This window comes from Balaenoptera physalus, assembly GCF_965194825.1.
Source record: "Balaenoptera physalus genome assembly, chromosome: 13".
Lineage (NCBI taxonomy): Eukaryota > Metazoa > Chordata > Mammalia > Artiodactyla > Balaenopteridae > Balaenoptera > Balaenoptera physalus.
The window spans coordinates 9,491,617-9,513,073 of NC_138892.1; the positions used below are offsets into that span (position 1 = coordinate 9,491,617).

Below are 21,457 nucleotides of genomic sequence, written 5' to 3' on the forward strand. Positions count from 1 at the left end.
CGGGCGGGCGCGGCGCGGGCGGGGGGGGTCGCGCGCGCCCTCGATCGTGGGGATGCGGGTGCTGCGGCGCCGGCGGAGGGCGCGCTCGTCACTGGCTTGGTGACCTCTTTGCTGAGTAGGGGGGACGGGGGGGTGCAGTAAATGCAGGTCTTGTCCCCGCCCCCGGGTGGCGGGTCTGCCGGGCCGCCCTACCCCCTCCGAGCCTACGGCCCTGGATGAAACCACCTTCGTGACATTTTTGCTGGTTTCTTGTCGCTCTGTCTGCCCCCAATATAGTGAGCGGACAGGGGCCGCGTTTGTACTCCTCATGGGGTGCATGGGACACAGTAGGTGCCGCAGGACTTCTCGAATGAATGAACCACGAATGAATAACCCTTATCTCAGAGCCTTCTAAAGCACAGCCCCACCGCCCCGGAGGACCTTTCCACCCTGTTTTTACGCTGACGTCACGTGAGTCCCCGTGTCTGCGCACCCCCAACCCCCAGCCTGGAGGGGTCCGAGGTACCTGACTCAGAGGCAGAGACTGAGGAAGGGCAATTGATTCTTTATGAGGCACCCTCACCCCCACCCCACCAGCACGCTACCCTTTTCCTTAATCCACTAATTAATCATGTAGTTATTTGTTCATTGTCCTCCTCTGCTAGTCTGCGAATTTTGTCTGACTTGTCCACTGCGGTAGCCAAGGGCCTGGCACACAGTAGGTGCTCAGTAAACAGACCCTAATCCCCATCACCCCATCACTGCTTGGCCTAGAGCTCCAGCTTTCATGGAAACCGAGGCTGGATGGAGGAGTGCTTGCTGCAGTGAGAATGACTGCCTTCCAGGTCTGGCTCTTAGCATGACCTGTAGTCCCTAGGGCCTCATGTCTCCACTGGTTCCAGGAGGCTGTTGGATAAGGATGTCTATCTGCAGGGGCCTTTGCTGTCCTGGTGATGACAGAACATGCCGCATCCTGTGATGACAGGACACCAGATCCGTGCGGAGGAAATGTGGTGGGTGTGAGGCCACCCCTTATAAACATTCCATAGACAAATGTCCATCTTAGGCTCTGTTTAGTGAGTGTTAACTCAGCACCAGGCCCTGAGCTAAGGGCTTTACATACGTTATCCCATTTAATACAGCAATCATATTCTATGATTATATGAAACTTCTAGAAGCAAACAGAAATTTTTTGTGACTTTGGGTTAGGCAAAGAGTTCTTAGATACGATACCAAGAGCATGATCCATAAAAGAAAATCGATAAATTGGACTTCGTCAGAATTAGGAACACTCATCCGGGGACTTCCCTGGTGGTCCAGCGGTTAAGGCTCCACGCTCCCAATGCAGGGGGCTGGGGTTCGATCCCTGGTCATGGAACTAGATCCCACATGCCGCAACTAAAAGATCCCGCATGCTGCAACTAAAAGATCCTACACGCCACAACAAAGATCCAGCACGTGGCAACGAACATCCCGTGTGCCACAGCTAAGACCCAGCACAGCCAAATAAATAAATAAATAAATATTAAAAAAAAAAAAACACTCATCCAAAGACCTTGTTAAAAGACTGAATGAAAAGGCAAACCACAGTCTGGGAGAAAATATTTGCGAAGCACATTTCGGACAAAGGATTTGCATCCCAAATATATAAAGGACTCTAAAAAGTCAATAATAAGATAAACAACCCATTTTTTAAAAAATGAGCAAAAGATTCGAACAGACACACTTCACCAGAGAAGATATACAGATGGCAACTAAGCACATGAAAAGATGCTCAACATCACTAGTAATTAGGGAAATGCAAATTAAAATCAATGAGATACTTCCACACACCTATTAAAATGGCTAATGTTTTAAAAATTTGACAATTTAGGGCTTCCCCGGTGGCGCAGTGGTTAAGAATCCGCCTGCCCATGCAGGGGACATGGGTTCGAGCCCCGGTCTGGGAAGATCCCACATGCCGCAGAGCAACTAAGCCTGTGAGCCACAACTACTGAGCCCGCGTGCCACAACTACTGAAGCCCACACGCATAGAGCCTGTGCTCTGCAACAAGAGAAGCCACTACAATGAGAAGCCCGTGCACCGCAACGAAGAATAGCCCCCGATCACCGCAACTAGAGAAAAGCCCTCGCGCAGCAACGAAGACTCGACGCAGCCAAAAATAATAAATTAATTAATTAATTAAATTGAATAAAAATTTGACAGTTTTGAGTGTTAATGAGTATTTAGAACAACTAGAACTCTTGTACATTGCTGATGAAAATACAAAATAGTACAGCCATTTAGGAAAACAATCTAGCAGCTTCTTATGGCAGTAACTATACATTTGCCATATGACCTTGCAACCCCTCTCCTAGGTATTGACCTTAGAGAAACGAGAAGTTACGTTCACACAAAACCCTGTACAGGAATTTTTATGGCAGTTTCATTGGGAATAGCTGAAATCTGGAAACAACCCAAATGTCCCTCAGCTGTAGATTGTATAAAAAAAATTGTGGAACATTCATACAATGGAATACTACTCAGGAATCAAAAGGAATGAACAACTGATACACTCAACCACAAGAGACTACAGACTACACGACTTCCTTTACGTGACATCCTTACAAAAGCAAAACTGTAGGAACAAAAAACAGACCAGTTGTTGCCAGGGGCTAGGAGTGAGGTTGGGGTGTGCGTGTGTGTGTGTGTGTGTAGGATTTACTACTAAGAAGCACAGGGAAATTTGGGGGGATGATGGAACCATTCTATATCTTGTTTGTGGTGATAGTTATACAATTGACTATATATGTTTGTCAAAACTTGCAAAAATGTCCATAAAAGTGTGACTTTCACTGTATTGAAGTTATACCTAATTTTTTTTTTAATGGAGAAAAAAGGTGCAAGGGTGATGGGCTGAATCAGTGAGTAATATTCAGATCAGTGAGTCATGTTCATTCATTTATTCATTCAATAAATATTTATTTGAAGCCCACCATGCATTAGGCTTTGTGCTAAGCATAGGGCCATAAGAGTGAAGAATTCAGAGACTGTCCCTAGACCTTCCAGCACTAAGGTTTGATCACACTAATGAATTAAATCTCAGAAAGGGTAGTGTTCAGGAACCTGAGCTTCAGACTGAGATATTCTTGGGTGGACGTCCTGGCTTCCACCACCCTTCACTCACTGTGTGACCTTGGGCAAATGGCTTCACCTCTCTGTGCCTGTTTCCTCATCTGAAAAATGGAAATAAGCATAGTACCTACCTCTGAGGATTATTGACAGGACTAAAGGAGAGAACTCACAGAATGTGCTTAGAATCGCGCTTGATACAAAGAATGAGCTCAATAAATGTTAGTGAGCTACGCATCCCCGTTGGTCTTCAGGGTAGCTGTGTACAACAGGGTATATAGGCACTTTCTTAGAAACACAAAGCTATAAATGGTGGGTAGCTTCCCGACTCACCCAGGAACCTCTACTTTTTAACTATCACTGCAGGTCATAGAAACCTCCTCTTCTACTGTCTGTATTTATGTGTTCTGCATTAGCGGCAAGGCCAAAGGAGGAAGTCAGGCTGTCCTTTGTAGGTCAAGCTTTTGCAAACGCAGAGCTGCCTGGATCATGCCTTGTACTGCCTGGTCGTTCAAGTTCCCAGCCCAGGCTGAGCTGTAACTCGCCTTTGTTCCTTCTCTCCTGCCCCCTGGAGGCCGCTTTGGTATGGAAGGTGTTTGGTCTGTTTTTTGCGAGCGTGGAGTTACCTGGGCAAATGGGCAATGCATTCATTGTATTTGAGTGCATGAGCCACAGCATAATGATAACGTTAAAAATTTGCCAAAGGAACCTTTCTGGAGAGCTGTTTGGCAGTGTGTTTCAATTGAATAAAGAATGTGCCATTTGATACAGAAATCCCATTCTTTTCCCAAGGAAGGGATGTAGGAAGTACACAGAGATCTAGTTAGCTCTAAGACCGGGTTGCATGTTCACCTAGTCATTTGTTCAATATATCTGTAACACCACTGTGCGCCAGGTCATTGAAGACCCTTGGGATCCAACAGTGACATAGTACGTGGTCTCTTTGATGCTCCTCCCGCAGAGAGGTGGAGTCTATGTCTCCTCCCCTTGAATATGGGCAGGCTTGTGATTCGTTGATCAATAGGATGGCCTTGTGCCCTTTTCCTGGCTCAGGTCTTAAGAAAATATCAGCTTTCACATTCCACCTCTTGAAACACTCAGCCCTGAGCTGTCATGTAAGAAGTCTGACTACGTTGACACCACTGAGACATCATGTCCATACTCAGGTCAAGAATCCCAGCTGAGGGAATTCCCTGGCAGTCCAGTGGTTACGACTCAGCACTTTCCCAGCTGAGCCCATCCTTCCAGCCATCACCACCGCTGTCCTGAACCCTCCAGACTGATCATGTACCAGCTGAATGCCACAGAGCAGAAATACGAGCTGGGGAGAGGGCTGAAGTCATGGATACTTGAGCTCTACATCCAAGTGGCCACCGAAGCTTTGGCTTTTATAGGATAACAGAGATTAAAACTTTCCAAAAGAGACAGAACCTGAGCCAGGCTCTTGCCTGAACTCAGCAACAGGGGTGGCACTCCATCACTGGGAAAGGAAGCAAAGAATAGAACTGCAGGGGATTCTTGCCTGGGACTCTGACTTAAGAAAGTGATGGGTCCAGGAAGGGAGGACAAAGATTTAGCTTGCCGCCGAATGCTGAAGCAAGCCTCCCACTGCAACCCCAAACAAGGCGTCCCCAGTATGTCCATAGGAAAGAGCCCTAACATATCATTGTGAGAGCTGTAGAGATTTAAAATAATAATACCAATATAGCAAGAGAATATTGTGAACTTTATGCCAATAAAATTTGAAAATAAAGAAAAATGGACAACTGCCTATATATTTATAGAAATATATATATATATATATATTTTTAAACCTTTCTTACAACACTTCTTAATTTTATTTATTTATTTATTTTTGCTGTGTTGGGTCTTCGTTTCTGTGCGAGGGCTTTCTCCAGTTGCGGCAAGCGGGGGCCACTCTTCATCGCGGTGCGCGGGCCTCTCACTATCGCGGCCTCTCTTGCTGTGGAGCACAGGCTCCAGACGCGCAGGCTCAGCAATTGTGGCTCACGGGCCCAGCCGCTCCGCGGCATGTGGGATCTTCCCAGACCAGGGCTCGAACCCGTGTCCCCTGCATTGGCAGGCAGACTCTCAACCGCTGCGCCACCAGGGAAGCCCCCTAGAAAAATATATTTTTCTATAAAAAAATTTATAGAAAAATATAGTTTACCAAAACTGATTCAACAAGACATAGAAAAATCTATGTAGTCCTATAACCATTAAAGAAGCTGAAACAGTGGCTAAAAAATCTAGTTACAAATAAAATACAAGGCCCAGATAATTTTATGAGTGAATTTTAACGATCACCCAAAAAAGATGATTTCATTTTCACACAAATTCTTTTAGAGTGAAAAAGTGGGTATACTTATTTTATTCTATGAAGTTAGAATACTTTGACATCAAAATCAGAGAAAGATAATACTAGAAAGGAAAAGCTCAGGCCAGTCTCATTCATGAATATCATTGCAAAGAGTGCTGAGAAAATATTAGCAAACCTAATCCTGCAATGCATAAAATGATAATACATCATGAGCAAGTTGGTTTTATCCTAGGAATGCAAACTTGGTTCATTTTTAAGGTATCAATAAATGTAATTTTTCATATAAACAGATTAAAAGGTAAAAACTACATGATCATCTCAATAGATGCATTAAAACTATTCAATAAAATCAATACCCGTTCAATATAAAATCTCTTACCAAACTAAAAATACAACATCCTTAACTTAAGATTATCTACAAAAGTCCTACAGGATGAGTATACTTTTTTAAAAAATTTATTTTATTTATTTATGTTTTTGGGCTGCGTTGGGTCTTCATTGCTGCGCACAGGCTTTCTCTAGTTGCAGCGAGTGGGGGCTACTTTTCGTTGTGGTGCGCGGGCTTCTCATTGTCGTGGCTTCTCTTGTTGCAGAGCATGGGCTCTAGGCACGTGGGCTTCATTAGTTGTGGCGCTCGGGCTCAGTAGTTGTGGCTTGCAGGCTCTAGAGCACAGGCTCAGCAGTTGTGGTACACGGGCTTAGTTGCTCCACGGCCTGTGGGATCTTCCCGGACCAGGGATCGAACCCGTGTCCCCTGCATTGGCAGGTGGATTCTTAACCACTGAGCCACCAGGGAAGCCCCAGGATGAGTATACTTAATAGATGAAGCATTAAAAGCATTCCTTTTAAAAAAAAAAAAAAAAAAGCATTCCTTTTAAAAATTAGAGAAAAAACAAGAATACCAGCCATCACTATATTCAACATTGCTCTAGAGATCATAGCCAACACAGTAATACAAGGAAAAACTATATATAAGGTACAAAGATTAGAAAGAAATATTTATTATTTCCAGGTGATATAATTGCTGTACATAGAAAACTCTAAAGAATGTACAGTCAAATTATTAGAATTGATTAGAGTTTAGTAAGTATGCTGACTAGAAAATCAAAATACCAAAAGCAATTGTATTTTTATATTCCCACAGCCAATAGTTAGAAAATGTAAAATTTAAAAGGGAGCCATTTATAATGTATTTTTTAAAAATCTAGGGGTAATTTTAAAAGGGGGGGTGTGGGGACTTCCCTGGTGGTCCAGTGGGTAAGACTCCATGCTCCCAATGCAGGGGGCCCAGGTTCGATCCCTGGTTGGGGAACTAGATCGTGTATGCATGCCGCAACTAAGAAGTCCACATGCCACAACTAAAAGATCCCGCGTGCCACAACAAAGATCTCACGTGCTGCAACTAAGACCCAGCACAGCCAAAATAAGTAAATAAATAAATAAATATTTTTAAAATAAAAATAAAGCCTAAGCCCTAACACAGTGACCCCTACATACAAACCTTCAAGTCGTAAACTTTAAAAGATGCGAACGTGCCCCTGTGTACCAGCTGTTGTACAGTACCACTGTACTTTTCAAGGTACTGTACTGTAAGATTAAAATTGTTTTCTTTATGTTTTGTGTTTGTTTTTTATGTATTATTTGTGTGAAAAGTATTATAAACCTATTATAGTACAATACTATATAGCCAATTGTGTTAGTTGGGTACCTAGGCTAGCTTTGTTGGACTTACGAACAAATTGGACTTACAAACACGCTCTCGGATCGGACCTCATTCGTATGTAGGGGACTTACTGTAAAGAAGACCTAAGAAAATGGAGAGGTATTCCAAGATAATCAGGTATGAATACTCAATATTATAAAGATCTCAGTTCTTCCCAAATTGATCTACAGAGTCAGTGTAATTCCAATTCAAATATCAATAAGCTTTTTAGTGGAACTTGATACGCTGATTCTAAAATGTTTATGGAAAAACAAAGGGCCAAGAATTGGTAAAGCAGTCTGAGGAAGAAGGGCAAGCCCTATTGGACAGGTAGGGCAGCTGTAAAGGTTTATTATAAAGCTAAAGTAAGGGGGTAGACAGAAAGAACAATGGAACAGAATACAGAGCCCAGAAATAGAACAGTGAACATATGGAAGTGTGTTATACAGCAGAAGTGACACTGCAAACAGAAGGATGGGCCATTCAGTAAGTAAGTAGTAGCTGGGAAGAATGGCTATCCATATGGGGGGAAAAATGAGGTTGGGTTCTTACCTCACATCATTCACGCAAGTTAATTCCACATGCTGGTTGCAAGTACCATCAGTGCAAATCAAAAGCCCCAGCGGGTGTGGCAGTTGTGAAAACAGGTGTGGACTGGCCGCAGGAGTCACTTACCCACCCCTCCCCTCCAAATCAGCAGCCCAGGGATGACAGCTGGGAGACGGCCTCCTCCCAAATCCCCTTCACCCTAAGCGTTTTCAGGTAAAACCATGGTAAAGTGGGAGGTAGTGTCAGCAAGAGGGGGTGCTTGGCTGTCTTGTGGAGCCAGGAGCTCTCTGCCCCAGAGCTCACCCTCCCCTCTACTTCAATTTCCTGGGACAAACACACACTAGAAATTGCCCTTTTTCTTTTCTTTTCTTTTTTTAAAATTTATTTAATTAATTTATTTATTTTTGGCTGTGTTGGGTCTTCATTGCTGCGCGCGGACTTTCTCTAGTTGAGGCGAGCGGTGGCTACTCTTCGTTGCAGTGCGCGGGATTCTCATTGCAGTGGCTTCTCTCATTGTGGAGCACGGGCTCTAGGCACGCGGGCTTCAGTAGTTGCGGCACGAGGGCTCAGTAGTTGTGGCTCATGGGCTCTAGAGCACAGGCTCAGTAGTTGTGGCACACGAGCTTAGTTGCTCCGCGGCATGCGGGATCTTCCCGGACCAGGGATCGAACCCGTGTCCCCTGCATTGGCAGGCAGATTCTCAACCACTGCGCCACCAGGGAAGCCCGAAACTGCCCTTTTTCTTTTCCCAATACACATTACCAGATTGAATAGTTGAAATCCTTGTGGGGGAGGGTGGGGCTCAGAGGCTAAAATAACTAGATGTCTGAGTAGGACAAGTCCCTGAAAATAAACACAGTAAACTGCAGGACATATACCACTTGAAGCTGGGCTACTAGAAAAAACAAACCAAGAATATAAAATAGGCCTGACACAGAGCTAAGGGATGACATTAATGATATAAATGAGGAACAAGAAATAATCAAAGTGAATTCAGCAGAAGTATTTCATTTTATTTTATTTTTTGGCCACACTACATGGCTTGTGGGATCTCAGTTCCCTGACCAGGATTGAACCTGGGCTACGGCAGTGAAGGCCCAGAATCCTAACCACTAAGTCACCAGGGAACTCCCTTGAAGTACTGAATGAAAAATATAAATGTTGAAATAAAGAACACAGCATGGATACAGCTGAAGAATGAATTAGTGAGGTGGATGATCAGGGTGATTAAATGCCTTGGTATAGTTTACTGATGGCTAGAGTGCCCTGTTTTTTGGTCAAACATTAGTCTAGACGTTGCTGTGCAAGTATTTTGTAGATGTAATTAACATATAATCATTTGATTAAGTAAAGGAGATTTTCCTCAATAATATGGGTGGGCTTCTTCTCATCAGGTAAAGGCCTGAAGGCTTCCCAGAGTGGAAGGAATTCAGACTCCAGATTACAACATCAACCCCTTTCTGAGTTTCCAGGCTGCTGGCCAGCCCTACAAATTTCAGACTTGCTAGCCCCCATGATTACATGAACTAATTCCTTAAAATAAATCATACATATATTTTTATTGGTTCTGTTGGTTCTGTCTCTGGAGAACTTCAACTGATACAAGTAGGTTGTAAAAATCTCGCCATCATAGAGGTCCCTTTACCCTCCCTGCTCTATGTTGTACTTGTCATATGTGTCACCTCTACATACACTGCAAACCCCATCTGTGGGAGTTGCAATAAATTTAGAGGAGCTGAAGGGGAGAGCTTGAGAAGGGGCGGGGGAAAGTGAAGGCCAGAGAGCCACAATTTGTTTCCTCATGATGACACCTATGTGAAACATTTGGATGTTAGTAGTTCACATATGATGTCATGCACTTCACCATGCACCCCACTGGGAGGGACATGATGCCAGGTTGTCCTACTATGTGCTGCTGGCTTAAAGTGTGACCATCAGTCTCCCTGATGTTGAAGTGCACTTTTCCTTGGTTATTAATAAGTAATCTGTAGCTGATACTTCACATGACTAGCCTGTTTCCCAGCTGTGTTTCACTCAATGGTTTTAACGTCTCTTGACGATCCTTGCCTGATTCAATCAGGGATTACAAAGGGGTGATTTTTCTATTTTTATTCTGTATTTATTAGCAGAGCTGTTATCTGGTGTTTTGTTTTTTAACAACATAGTAGTAGATTTTGGTTGGTTGGATTAGAAACACAGCTCATCTAGAATCCTAAAGGTAAGCGGAAGGGGCCTGGGACCATCCACTAAAGAGATTCTGGTCCAACCGCCTCATTTTCCAGAGACGGGAAGGGATTTGCTCAAAGGCTCCCAACAAGAGCTTTGTAATGTCCTACAGGAGCTTTTTGGTGCACAGCAAAGACTTATACAGTTACTCGGATTTTAAGCTTAAATGATTTGCCCAAACTTTCCCTAGCTGAGTGCACTGTGCCACCAGGGAAGTCCCTAGTTTTTAAATAAATAGGATTATAGCATTTGGACTATTCCATGAACTGTTTTTTTATTTTAACTTGATGTGTTTTGAAAGTCTTCTCACGTCACTATATATAGATCTACCTAATTCTGATTAACAGGCTGCAAACTATTTCACTGTACAGAAATATCATTGAAGGAAACCAGAATATGTCACCCCCAAATATACCTCTTTGACATAAGAATTCTTTTGAGCTGAAGGCAATTAAGAAGTAGCAAATACAGGGGCTTCCCTGGTGGCGCAGTGGTTGAGAATCCTCCTGACAATGCAGGGGACACGGGCTCGAGCCCTGGTCCGGGAAGATCCCACATGCTGCGGAGCAACTAAGCCCGTGAGCCACAACTACTGAGCCTGCACTCTAGAGCCCGTGAGCCACAACTACTGAGCTCGTTAGCCACACCTACTGAGCCCGCGTGCCACAACTACTGAAGCCCACGTACCACAACTACTGAAGCCCGCGCGCCTAGAGCCCATGCTCCGCAACAAGAGAAGCCACTGCAATGAGAAGCCCTCGCACCGCAACGAAGAGTAGCCCCCGCTCGCGGCAACTAGAGAAAGCCCGCGCACAGCAACGGAAGACTCAACGCAGACAAAAATAAATAAATAAAATAAATCTATTAAAAAAAAGAAAAAAAAATTTTTTTAAAAGTAGCAGATACAGGAAAAGCTCTCTTTCCCCTCCCCTTTTCTAGGGTATAAATTTTCCTTTCCTGGAGACAACTCTAGACTCTTATTAGCCCAGAGACAGCACCAGAGGAATCTGAAAACGAACTGTATTCCATTCGTTTCCCCCCATGTATTTACTTCCCCACAATTTGCCACCCTTGGAAGCTTAAACCCACTTCCTTTGTCCTGGCATTCTTCTACAGTCGTGTGGTTCTTTATTGCAGCTGCAAGATAAGCCCAAGGTTTAGCCACTCCTTTGAGTTACTCATGGGTTTCTCCCATGTGTATATACTATATAAATGTTAATAAACTTCTGTTCGTTTTTCTCTTGTTAATCAGTCATATGTTATAGAGCCCCAGCCAAGAACCTAGAAGCGTAGAAGGAAAAAAAATTTTTCCTCCCCTACAATCGTCATGGTAATAATAATAATTATTGTTCTTTGTTCACCTCAAGTGCAAACTGCCAGGTTCATTGTTCTCCTCAGCTCACAACACATTACGGTCTCCAGGCTGGGTCAAAAGCCCTCTCCTGTCTCCTCTAATTTCTTGCCTTTTCCCCTGACCCTCACTCCCAGGCCCTTCATCACAACAGTTTCTAAAGAGTGGTTCTCAAACATTGGAGTGTAACAGCCTCCCTGGGAGAGCTAAGAAAGAACACGGAGCCCCAGCTTTGCTGACAGGTATGGCCTGGGCCTCTGTGTTTCTACCTTGTTCCCCCTTGTAAATTAAGTATGGATGCATTTGTGTTTGTGTTTTTAAACAGTATTAATGGCATTGGGCTATACATCTTACTGTTTCTTCCCTTTTTCAACTCCACATTATGTTTTAAGGCTTCTCCACTTTATAGTAGGAGCATCGAACTTGGCAATTCCAAATGTGGTCCATCCCATTGTGTACATCCCCACATCTTATTCATCCATCCCCATAGTGGTGGCCACTGGGGCTGCCGCCACCTCCTGCTTCAATTCCACTGTTCTCATTTGCTTCAAGAACTACTGAATTAAAGTAAAGGGAAGACATACTGTATAGCACAGGGAACTGTCTTCAATATCTGTAATAACCTATAATGGAAAGGAATCTGAAAAAGAATATATATGTATACCTGAATCGCTTTGCTGTACTACCTGAAACTACACAACATTGTAAATCAACTATACTTCAATAAAAAAATAAAGAAAAAGGAAGGAAGATAGGGGTTTATATATCCACTTAGGGACTTCCCTCGTGGCACAGTGGTTAAGAATCTGCCTGCCAATGCAGGGGAGATGGGTTCGAGCCCTGGTGTGGGAAGATCCCACAGGCCGTGGAGCAACTAAGCCCATGCGCCACAACTATTGAGCCTGTGCTCTAGAGCCCAAGGGCCACAACTACTGAGCCCATGAGCCTACAGCCCGTGCTCCGCAACAAGAGAAGACACCGCAATGAGAAGCCCACACACTGCAACGACGAGTAGCCCCCGCTCATTGCAACTAGAGAAAGCCCGCGCGCAGCAACAAAGACCCAACGCAGCCAGAAATAAATAAATAAATAAATAAATAAATAAATAAATTTATTTATATACCCACTTAATAAGGGGATAGGGAGTGGGTAGAAAGGGCGTCTATGGAAGAACAAATGGAAGGTGTGACAGTTTCAGATAAAGTTGGTTTAAGCAATATTCAGGTTATGATGCTTAGTCTCCTTTCTGACCGTGAACCTCCCAGACCGTGGATTTATGGTGGCTGTATCTTTCAGGTGGTCCTGCTTAAGGCAGCAAAGACATTTAGGTAAGTTTTCTTTCTGTGGCTGCGGTTTGTTCAGATATTTTCAGCTTAAAATAATCTTAATGCCACTGGAGTGCATTTTGAATCCCCACAACTATATGGTCCACAAAACCCCAAATATTTCCTCTCTGGCCCTTTACAGAAAGCTTTTGTGGAGCCCTGGCTAATGAACCCAGGCCTTGGACCCAGACTACTTGTGCTTGAATCTGCTCTCATCACTTTCAAGTGTACCTTTCCGTGGCTCCGTTTTCCCATGTATGAGATGAGGATATGAATGGAACAGAGCTCATAGAGCTGGGAGATGAAATGGGTTAACATTTGTAAACACATAGAACAGTGCCAGGCACCTAGGAAATACTCTGCAAGTGCTAAGTATAATCTCCTTCAATGAAAAGCAATCCTTAATTTTGACATAGCTGAATACAATCATCTTCCCCTTATAATGTGTGTTTCTGGGGCCTTTTTTTAAAAATTTTGTTTTTAATTTTTTTATTGAAGTAAGTTGATTCACAATGGTGTCAATCTTTTTTTTTTTTTTTTTTTTGGCTGCATTGGATTTTCGTTGCTGTGTGAGGGCTTTCTCTAGTTGCGGTGAGCGGGGGCTACTCTTCATTGCGGTGCGCGGGCTTCGCATTGCGGTGGCTTCTCTTGCTGTGGAGCATGGGCTCTAGGCGTGTGGGCTTCAGTAGTTGTGGCGCTCAGGCTCAGTAGTTGTGGCTCGCGGGCTCTAGAGTGCAGGCTCTGTAGTTTTGGTGCACAGGCTTAGTTGCCCCGCAGCAGGTGGGATCTTCCTGGACCAGGGCTCGAACCCGTGTCCCCTGCATTGGCAGGTGGGTTCTTAACCACTGCGCCACCAGGGAAGCCCTCCGGGGCCTTATATAAGAAGTCTTTCAGCATCTGTTAAGTCACAAAGATTTTTCTCCCATTTTAAAAAAAGCTTTATAGTCGTACATTTCTTTAATCTACCTAAAATTTGCCTTCATATATGGCATATGTAGAAGATGCCATAGTTCTTCTCCCCCCAGTGAATCGGTTCTCCCCACACCGTACATATCACTCGTCAGTCCATCTGTGCCCCATGGCCTGTGGCTCATCAATCAGGGGTCCCGGCCCGATGTGCATGGAGATCTGCTTCCATGCTCTGTCTTTACTCCTTTGTCTGTACCTGTCCCGGTTCCATGCTCTTTTTATCATTAAGGCTGGAGTGTGAGCACGCAGAGGGCAGGAAGCGTTGTTTTAATCACTGATTTTTCCCAAATGCCTAAATCAGTGCCTGGCACACAGCAGGTGCACAAAAAATATGTGCTGAATGAGTGACTTTGTGAAATGTCTTAATGTCGGGTAAGGTGAGCTGTGATTTATTTCACCACCCCCGACTGATACGTATTTTTTATTTTTCAGGGGATTCTGTGCCCAAGAACCACACCAGGGTCACCTCAGGTCCCTGGGAGACTTACCCCAGCACAAGTTACTCAGCCCAGGAGCCTGTAGGGCAGGACACAGAAACGCTATTGCCTCAGGGGAGATCTGCCTCCTTTTGAAAGATGGCCCCCCTCTCCCCCTCCCCTTCTCCCCCTCCTCCCCCTCCGTCCTTCCCCTCCTACAGCCTTTCCCCACCTCTCTCCAGGTGAATTGAATGAACACCAAAGGGATTCATGTCCAAATCCCCAACCCCCCAGGGCAGAACATCGCACACATTCAGAAAATAGAAAAGATTGGTTGAATGGATAACGTTGAAACCTACAACTTCATCCTCCAACTGAATTCTCTAGCCCAGTAGTTCTCAGTTTTGGCTACACTTGGAATCACCTGGAGAGCTTTTCAAAATGTCTAATGCCTGAGTCTCACCCTCAGAAACTACAGTTTGTTGTGCTGAGAGTCAGCCTGGGAATCAGAATTTCTAAAACCTCCCTGGGTGATTCTAATGTACAGCCAATGCTGAAGAATCTCTGCTTTACTCTGTCCCTGAAACCCCTCTCCACCTTTGCCGGCTGTGGGACCCTCAACCACTCTGAGCCTCAGTAATGGGCTGTAAAATGGGTATAATTAATAAGATGTACTTAGGACCTTGCTATTTAAAGTGTGTTCCATGGACCAGGAGCCTTGGAACCCCAATCCTCCTGAATCGGAGCCCACATTCTAACAAGCTGCCTGGTGATCTGTTTGCATATTAAAGTTTGAAAAACACCGTTTCAGGAGATTTTGAAGAGTGACTGAGATAGTGAATATTATAATTATATAATGAATTATATGTAATGAGTATAACGGAATCTGGTAACAGGCATTCCTTATGTGTTCGCTGAATGAATAAATGACCCCTTGATTTACATGTGATGTTCTCATTTTACAGCTGAGGAAACAATGGTTTAGTTGGCTATTAGTTTAGCTGGTCAAATTAGTAAAATGTTGGGGGCGATGGGCATGGTGTTTGGGGGATGGCAAAAAGGGAAGTTTCCAGAGACTTGAAGGCCAGGACACACAACTACATTTTTGGATATTCTGGGAGAAGGGGCTCCTCATCCTCATATTTCCCCCAGGGAAGAGAAATGCCTTTTTGTTAGAGAGACCCAGGATGTCCGCGCTTGGGGCTCCACTGACAATACTTACATATGCCCAAACAAGCAGGCTCACCATTGCATTTACCCACAAATATTTCTGCAGCCCTCCTCTGTGCTTGCTGCTGGACAAAACAGAAAATAGCCCCGTCTCTGAAGAAGCTGATAAGTTAGAATCCACAATGCAGGATAAAATCTGAGAAGGGGGAACTTCCCTGGTGGTGCAGTGGTTAAGAATCCGCCTGCCAATGCAGGGGACACAGGTTTGAGCCCTGGACCGGGAAGACCCACATGCCCGGAGCAACTAAGCCCGTGCGCCACAACTACTGAACCTGCGTGCCTAGAACCTGTGCTCCGCAACAAGAGAAGACACTGCAATGAGAAGCCTGCTCACCGCAAAGAAGAGTAGCCCCCGCTCACCGCAACTAGAGAAAGCCCGCGTGCAGCAACGAAGACCTAATGCAGACAAAAATAGATAATTAAAAAATAAGTAAATTAATTTAAAAAAAAAAAGATCTGGGGAGGGGAGAGAGGCCAGTTTACAAGATCAGGTGACTGAGGAAAGCTCCCAAAGAGATAACATACAAGGTGAGATGTGAAGAGTATAGGAACGTTTAAAGATTTTTGGAGGGCCTCCCTGGTGGCGCAGTGGTTGAGAATCTGCCTGCCAATGCAGGGGACACGGGTTTGAGCCCTGGTCTGGGAAGATCCCACATGCCGTGGAGCAACTAGGCCCGTGAGCCACAACTACTGAGCCTGTGCGACTGGAGCCTGTGCTCTGCAACAAGAGAGGCCACGATAGTGAGAGGCCCGCGCACCGCGATGAAGAGTGGCCCCCGCTTGCCACAGCTAGAGAAAGCCCTCGCACAGAAACGAAGACCCAACACAGCCAAAAAATAAATAAATAGATAAATAATAAAAGCTTTCATCATATTAAAAAAAAAAAAATCAAAAAACAACTCCAAGGCCCACGCACCAGAGGCAGATACCCAACTAGGGGCAGATCCACAGATCCCTGCCCTTCATTTAAAAAAAAAAAAAAAAGATTTTTGGAATAAGCAAAAGAGATCACTGGCTATCCTTTTAATGACAAGCTGGAGCCTCAGAGATTATCTAGTTCTTTGTAGTTTAAAGGTTCTTTTTTGCCCTTAAACTATTTTGCATCTCTGTACACTGTAGACAAAGGATAGCAATGCCCATAATCCTTATCTGTACACATGCAAATAAATCCTGTCCAGTGGAAGGACACTCCCACCCCCAGCAGTGGAAAAAGCCAGTTTTATGTCTATTTGTAAATTCATTTCAACATTTCTTTGCTGCATATAACTACGTGGTTCTGTGTTCTCCTTTGAACCATTTGCGGCATCTGCCTGGATTCCTCGTTAATTAATGAGCTAAATAAAAATCTTTCACATATGTTCATTTTATATCTGTACAAGTGTCGTGATTTTATCATCTTTTACAATTTATGCTTTAACAAGAATAGAAGTCAGCCCATGTTCCGGGCAGGAAGAGAAGCAGGTCCAAAGACTCTGCTGCAGGGAGGGCTGCCTGTGGAAGGGGGGAGGTCAGCGTGAGGGGAAACCCCGGGACCAAGGGATGTGCTGGGACCCAGCTGGCAGTCCCCAGAGGCCTCATATGGAAAGCCACTGGAGGTCTTAATGGGTGGAATAATGGTCTGATTCTCGGTATAATATCTACCTAGCTGCTGGGTGGAGAACAGCTTGAAGGGGAGGAGGGGAGCCAAGAGGATGCACCTATAGATTGGTTCAGCAATCCAGGTGGGAGGTGACCGTGACCTAGACTTAGTGGGTTGAGGGTTGAGTATCTGCTGAACCACAAACAAATGGGGATGGCACAGGCGAAAGTCTACAAGGGGACAATGCGTCTGATTTCTTATTTATTTATTTATTTATTTATTTATTTATTTTTATTTTAGGCTGCGTGGACTCTCTAGTTGTGGCGCACAGCTTAGTTGCCCCGAGGGATGCGGGATCTTAGTTCCCCAACCAGGGATTGAACCTGCGTCCTCTGCATTGGAAGGTGGCTTCTTAACCACTGGACCACCAGGGAAGTCCTGCATCTGATTTCATTCATAGGATAAATGCTCTAGGCCTTTAGCAGGGAACTCAGCAGAGCCCATCTACATGACACCTGAGCAGGAGGTGTGGTTGAAGGTGTGAGCTCTGCTGTATGATCTCAGGAAGTTACTTAATTCTTTTGAGACAATTCCCTTAACTATAAAATGGAGACATAAAAGAGTGCTTTCCTCAAAGGGTTGATTGGATGATCCGATGAAATAAAAGACTGTTCTGCCCTCAGTAAATGGCAGCTAATATCATTTCCCAAAGAATAATAAATGCCTCAAGCACATTAAAATAACCTCTGCATTGGTATACTGCCGCAAATATTTTTGGACCTTAGGTATAGAGTTGAGATACAAGGTAAAGATCTGTATTAGTTTCCTATGGCTGTGGTAAGAAATCACCAAAAACTTGGTGGCTTAAAACAACAGAAACTCACTCTGCCACAGTTCTGGAAACAGGAAGTCTGAAATCAGGTGTCGGCAGGGTTGGTTTCTCCTGGAGGGGCTGAGGGAAAAACTGTTCCATGCCTCTCTCCTAGCTTCCGGTGGCTATTGGCAACCCTTGGCATTCCTTGGCTAATCTGCTTCCCTCTTCACATGGCCTTCTCTTCTGTGTTTCTCCTCCCCTTAGCTTCTCTTATAAAGACACGTGTCGTTGGGTCCCCCATCCTAATCCAGGATGATCTAATCTCAAGATCCTTAGTTCAAAGTGTCCTTTGCGAAGACCCTTTTCCCAAATAAGGCCACATTCACAGGTTCTAGATAGACATATCTTTGGGGGACCACCATTCAAACAACCAGAAGACGCATATTTATTTATTTTTTCATATAGTGAACCAATTTCTCCAACTCTATCTGCTAAATAGTTCTTGCTCTCCCCACTGGTTTGTGATGTCACCTTTTCCGTGTACCAAGTTCCCATTTGTAGCCAGCTTATGTCTGGGCTCTGCATTCTGTTCCATTCATCTGCCTGTTTTTTTCTGCCACATTGTTTTTACTACTGTGATTTCATACTATGTCTTAATATTTGGTAGAGCAAGTCTCCTACCTTGGCTCCGTTTTTTTTAAAATGCTTTAAAATTTTAAGGACCTTGATTTTCCATATACATCTTAGAATCACTATGAATCCTCTCCCTTGCCCTCAAATCCCTTGAGATTTTGGTGGGAATCCTAATGACTTTATAGATTAATTTGGAGACAACTGACTTTTTTAAAACATTAGGCCAGTTCACCTGTAAATTGATTATGTCCCTCTTTATTCGGGTCTTCTTTTCATGTCCTTTAATAGAATCTAAGTGTTCTCCAAGGAGGCCTTGTAAGCTCTGTTAGGATAACTGAGGGGGAAGAGCCCTCTACAACCTACAAATGGCTTAGTTTTATACACCTCTTCTCCCTGGAGGCTTATTATCCACATTTTACAGAAAAGGAAACTGAGGCCCAGGAAATTCCCCAAGGACACATAGAAGTGACAGAGCTGAGACCAGGTCCCCTAGCCCAGGCCCTGCTATGCAATGTGGCTTGCATACTGGGTACCACCCACCCTTGCCCCCAGCCCAGCAAAGGCTTGGGTGGACAGATCTGATGCCATTCAGTCTCTTCTTGACAAAGCAAGTCATGGACATACCAGAGGCTGGCTCACACTTGGTCCTTTATTTTAAGATCTGCACGAAGAGACACGTGGCGTAGATATACAGAAGAACGATGAGAATACAGGTCGCCTTGACTTGCCGTGCGAGGGCCTGCTTGGGTGAAGACCTGAAGGCTATCTTGCTTGTCCTATTGCTCTGGAACCTGGTGCTAATGGGCACCTTAACTGGCCCCCAGACTGCAGCCTCCCTCTCCCTCACTGGCATCCTTGTCCCCAGCCACTAGGCACAGGCTGATGGAGGCTGGCGTGAACCCACCTCAGGGTGGCGGGGTCAGGTCCAGGGAAGTGTTGGCTAAAAGGGATGGTGGTCGCTGGAAGGATGGTGATGACCGCATCCAGGTCTTTGGAGGGTGCCCCGCACAGCCCGGCCCACCCTAGGGACTGCAGGCCACTGCCCTGCAGGGCCTGAGCCACCTGTCCCACGATCACCCACAGCCTGTCCTGGCAGCGGAGCATCAGGGACACTGCCACCTGCTGCAGCACAGCCCGCAGCAGCAGCTCCAAGGCCTTGCAGTTCTCGTGGTGGGAGTCGACCAGGCTGTAGTAGGCCCACTGGGCCACAGAGAGCAGGGCTGGGGGGCCTCCCACCGCAAGTGCCGCTGGAGCCACAGGACACAGTGGCAAGCTCCGTGCAGCAGGGTGGCGAGCAGCTGAAGGCCCTAGCCCTGCACGACAGTCAGCAGCTGCCACAAGGCCTGCTGGATGGGCAACAGTACCTCCACGCTCAGCTTCCAGGCCAGGACGAGCCCCCCAGTCACCTGCAGACTCCTGCCGCACAGGATGCAGAGGCCCAGCATGGAGACACAAAGGCAGTGAGAAGCCGTGTTTGCCATGGTCGCCTGCAGCCCCAGCAGGGCTCCATAGAATTTCACCAGGCCCGGCCCGCACAGGAGCAGGAGATGCCAGGCGCCTCTGGCCAGCCAACTCCCTCTCTGAGGGGCATTCCCTTGGCAGCTGGCAGTGGAGGAGCAGGGAGGGGGGCCTTCATGACGCAGAGGCTCTGTGCCCAGCCTCCCGCTCCAGGGGCAAGGGGCTGCACTCATGCCACAAGCTCATATTAACTGAGCCTCTGGCCCAAATGCCCTGTCATCTGAGCCAGGTGGCTTTGCAACAATCAGTGACAGCACAAAAGATCAGGATGTGAGCTCTTGTCAAAGAGGGAGCTGGGCTTCCCTGGTTGCGCAGTGGTTAAGAACCCGCCTGCCAATGCAGGGGACACGGGCTCGAGCCCTGGTCCGGGAAGATCCCACGTGCTGCGGAGCAACTAAGCCCGTGCGCCACAACTACTGACCCTGTGCTCTAGAGCCGCGAGCCACAACTGCTGAGCCCGCGTGTCACAACTACTGAAGCCCGCGCACCTAGAGCCCGTGCTCCGCAACAAGAGAAGCCACCGCAATGAGAAGCCCGCACACCACGAGGGAGAGTAGCCCCTGTTCGCCACAACTAGAGAAAGCCTGCGCGCAGCAACAAAGACCTAACGCAGCCAAAAATAAAATAAATTAAATAAAATAAATTAAAAAAAAAAAAAGAGGGAGCATTATTGCTTCAATGGGCAAGGGAGGCAGCCTTGGAAACTGTGATGTTCTAGTTCATGCCCACATCTGCCAAATGTGAGCCAGAGCCTTCCCTGGGCTAGGACCTGCAATCTCTGCCGCCACCAAGCTTCCCGTCCAGTAAGAGAGATGGACATTGAAACACCCTCATGACAAAACTGCATCACTCAGCTCCTCTCTTGCCCTCGTGCTTCCCCATTCTTTTTTTTTTTTTTGGCCACACCATGTGGCTTGCAAGATCCTAGTTCCTGATAAGGGATTGAACCTGGGATGAACCTGGTGCTTTCATATGCCCTGGCAGTGAAAGCACCAACTCCTAGCCACTGGACCAACAGGGAATTCCCCCATGCTTCCCCATCCTGCTCCTCAAGTCCCCCTAACTTCTGCCGAGTTTAGTCCACACCTCTGGTTTTACCTGGCAGCAGAGAACATCTGCCCTTCAGGGATGTGAGCAAAACCTTGGACCCTTTTCCATTCCTTACTAGAAGTTCCATTTTGAAAAACAGTATCGATGGGGGACCATTTGTAAACAAAGCTAATCCATTTCTTTCCAGACTCTGGATTTTATCTTTGGATTAAACCAGCAATCTGGGATCGGGTAACCCAACCCGCTTGTTTTGGCCTTTCGTAAAGAGCTCGCACAGACGGGCTCGGTGAGTCACCCTGATTTCACTGGTCCGCATCGAATGTGCTCAACCATTGTGTGTTCACTGTGGGGTGATGTTCAGGGTGTCATTAGCTGCCTCCCACTTTGGCCCCTTTAGGAGAACCCCATCTCCCCAGAGAAATTTCTTTCAAGCCTTACTTTAGGCACAGTGGATTCCTTTGGCCACTGGTTTGTTTTTATCATGTGGATATTGTGAATCATGTTACTAATCATATTTATCTTTCTTATTTAGCTGGACAGAGGCTTGAAACCTAATGGGAGGACTACTCTAGCACAAACAAGAGTTCTATAATGTTTGTTTTGGGTGTGATCGTGAAACCGAGCGGGGCCCTGTGGGGCTCCCGGGCACGGAGGCCTTTTTGTCCCCCCATTTCTTGTAGGCAA

At 45.7% G+C, this 21,457-nt stretch overlaps 1 long non-coding RNA gene across 1 annotated transcript; it reads left to right on the forward strand.

The window, feature by feature from the left end:
* The first annotated feature begins 187 nt into the window (after positions 1-187).
* Positions 188-14,891, forward strand: LOC309641866. The gene is made up of 3 exons (XR_014252799.1): positions 188-450; positions 11,377-11,481; positions 13,966-14,891. It is a non-coding gene; the product is annotated as an uncharacterized lncRNA (long non-coding RNA).
* Positions 14,892-21,457: the final 6,566 nt, after the last annotated feature.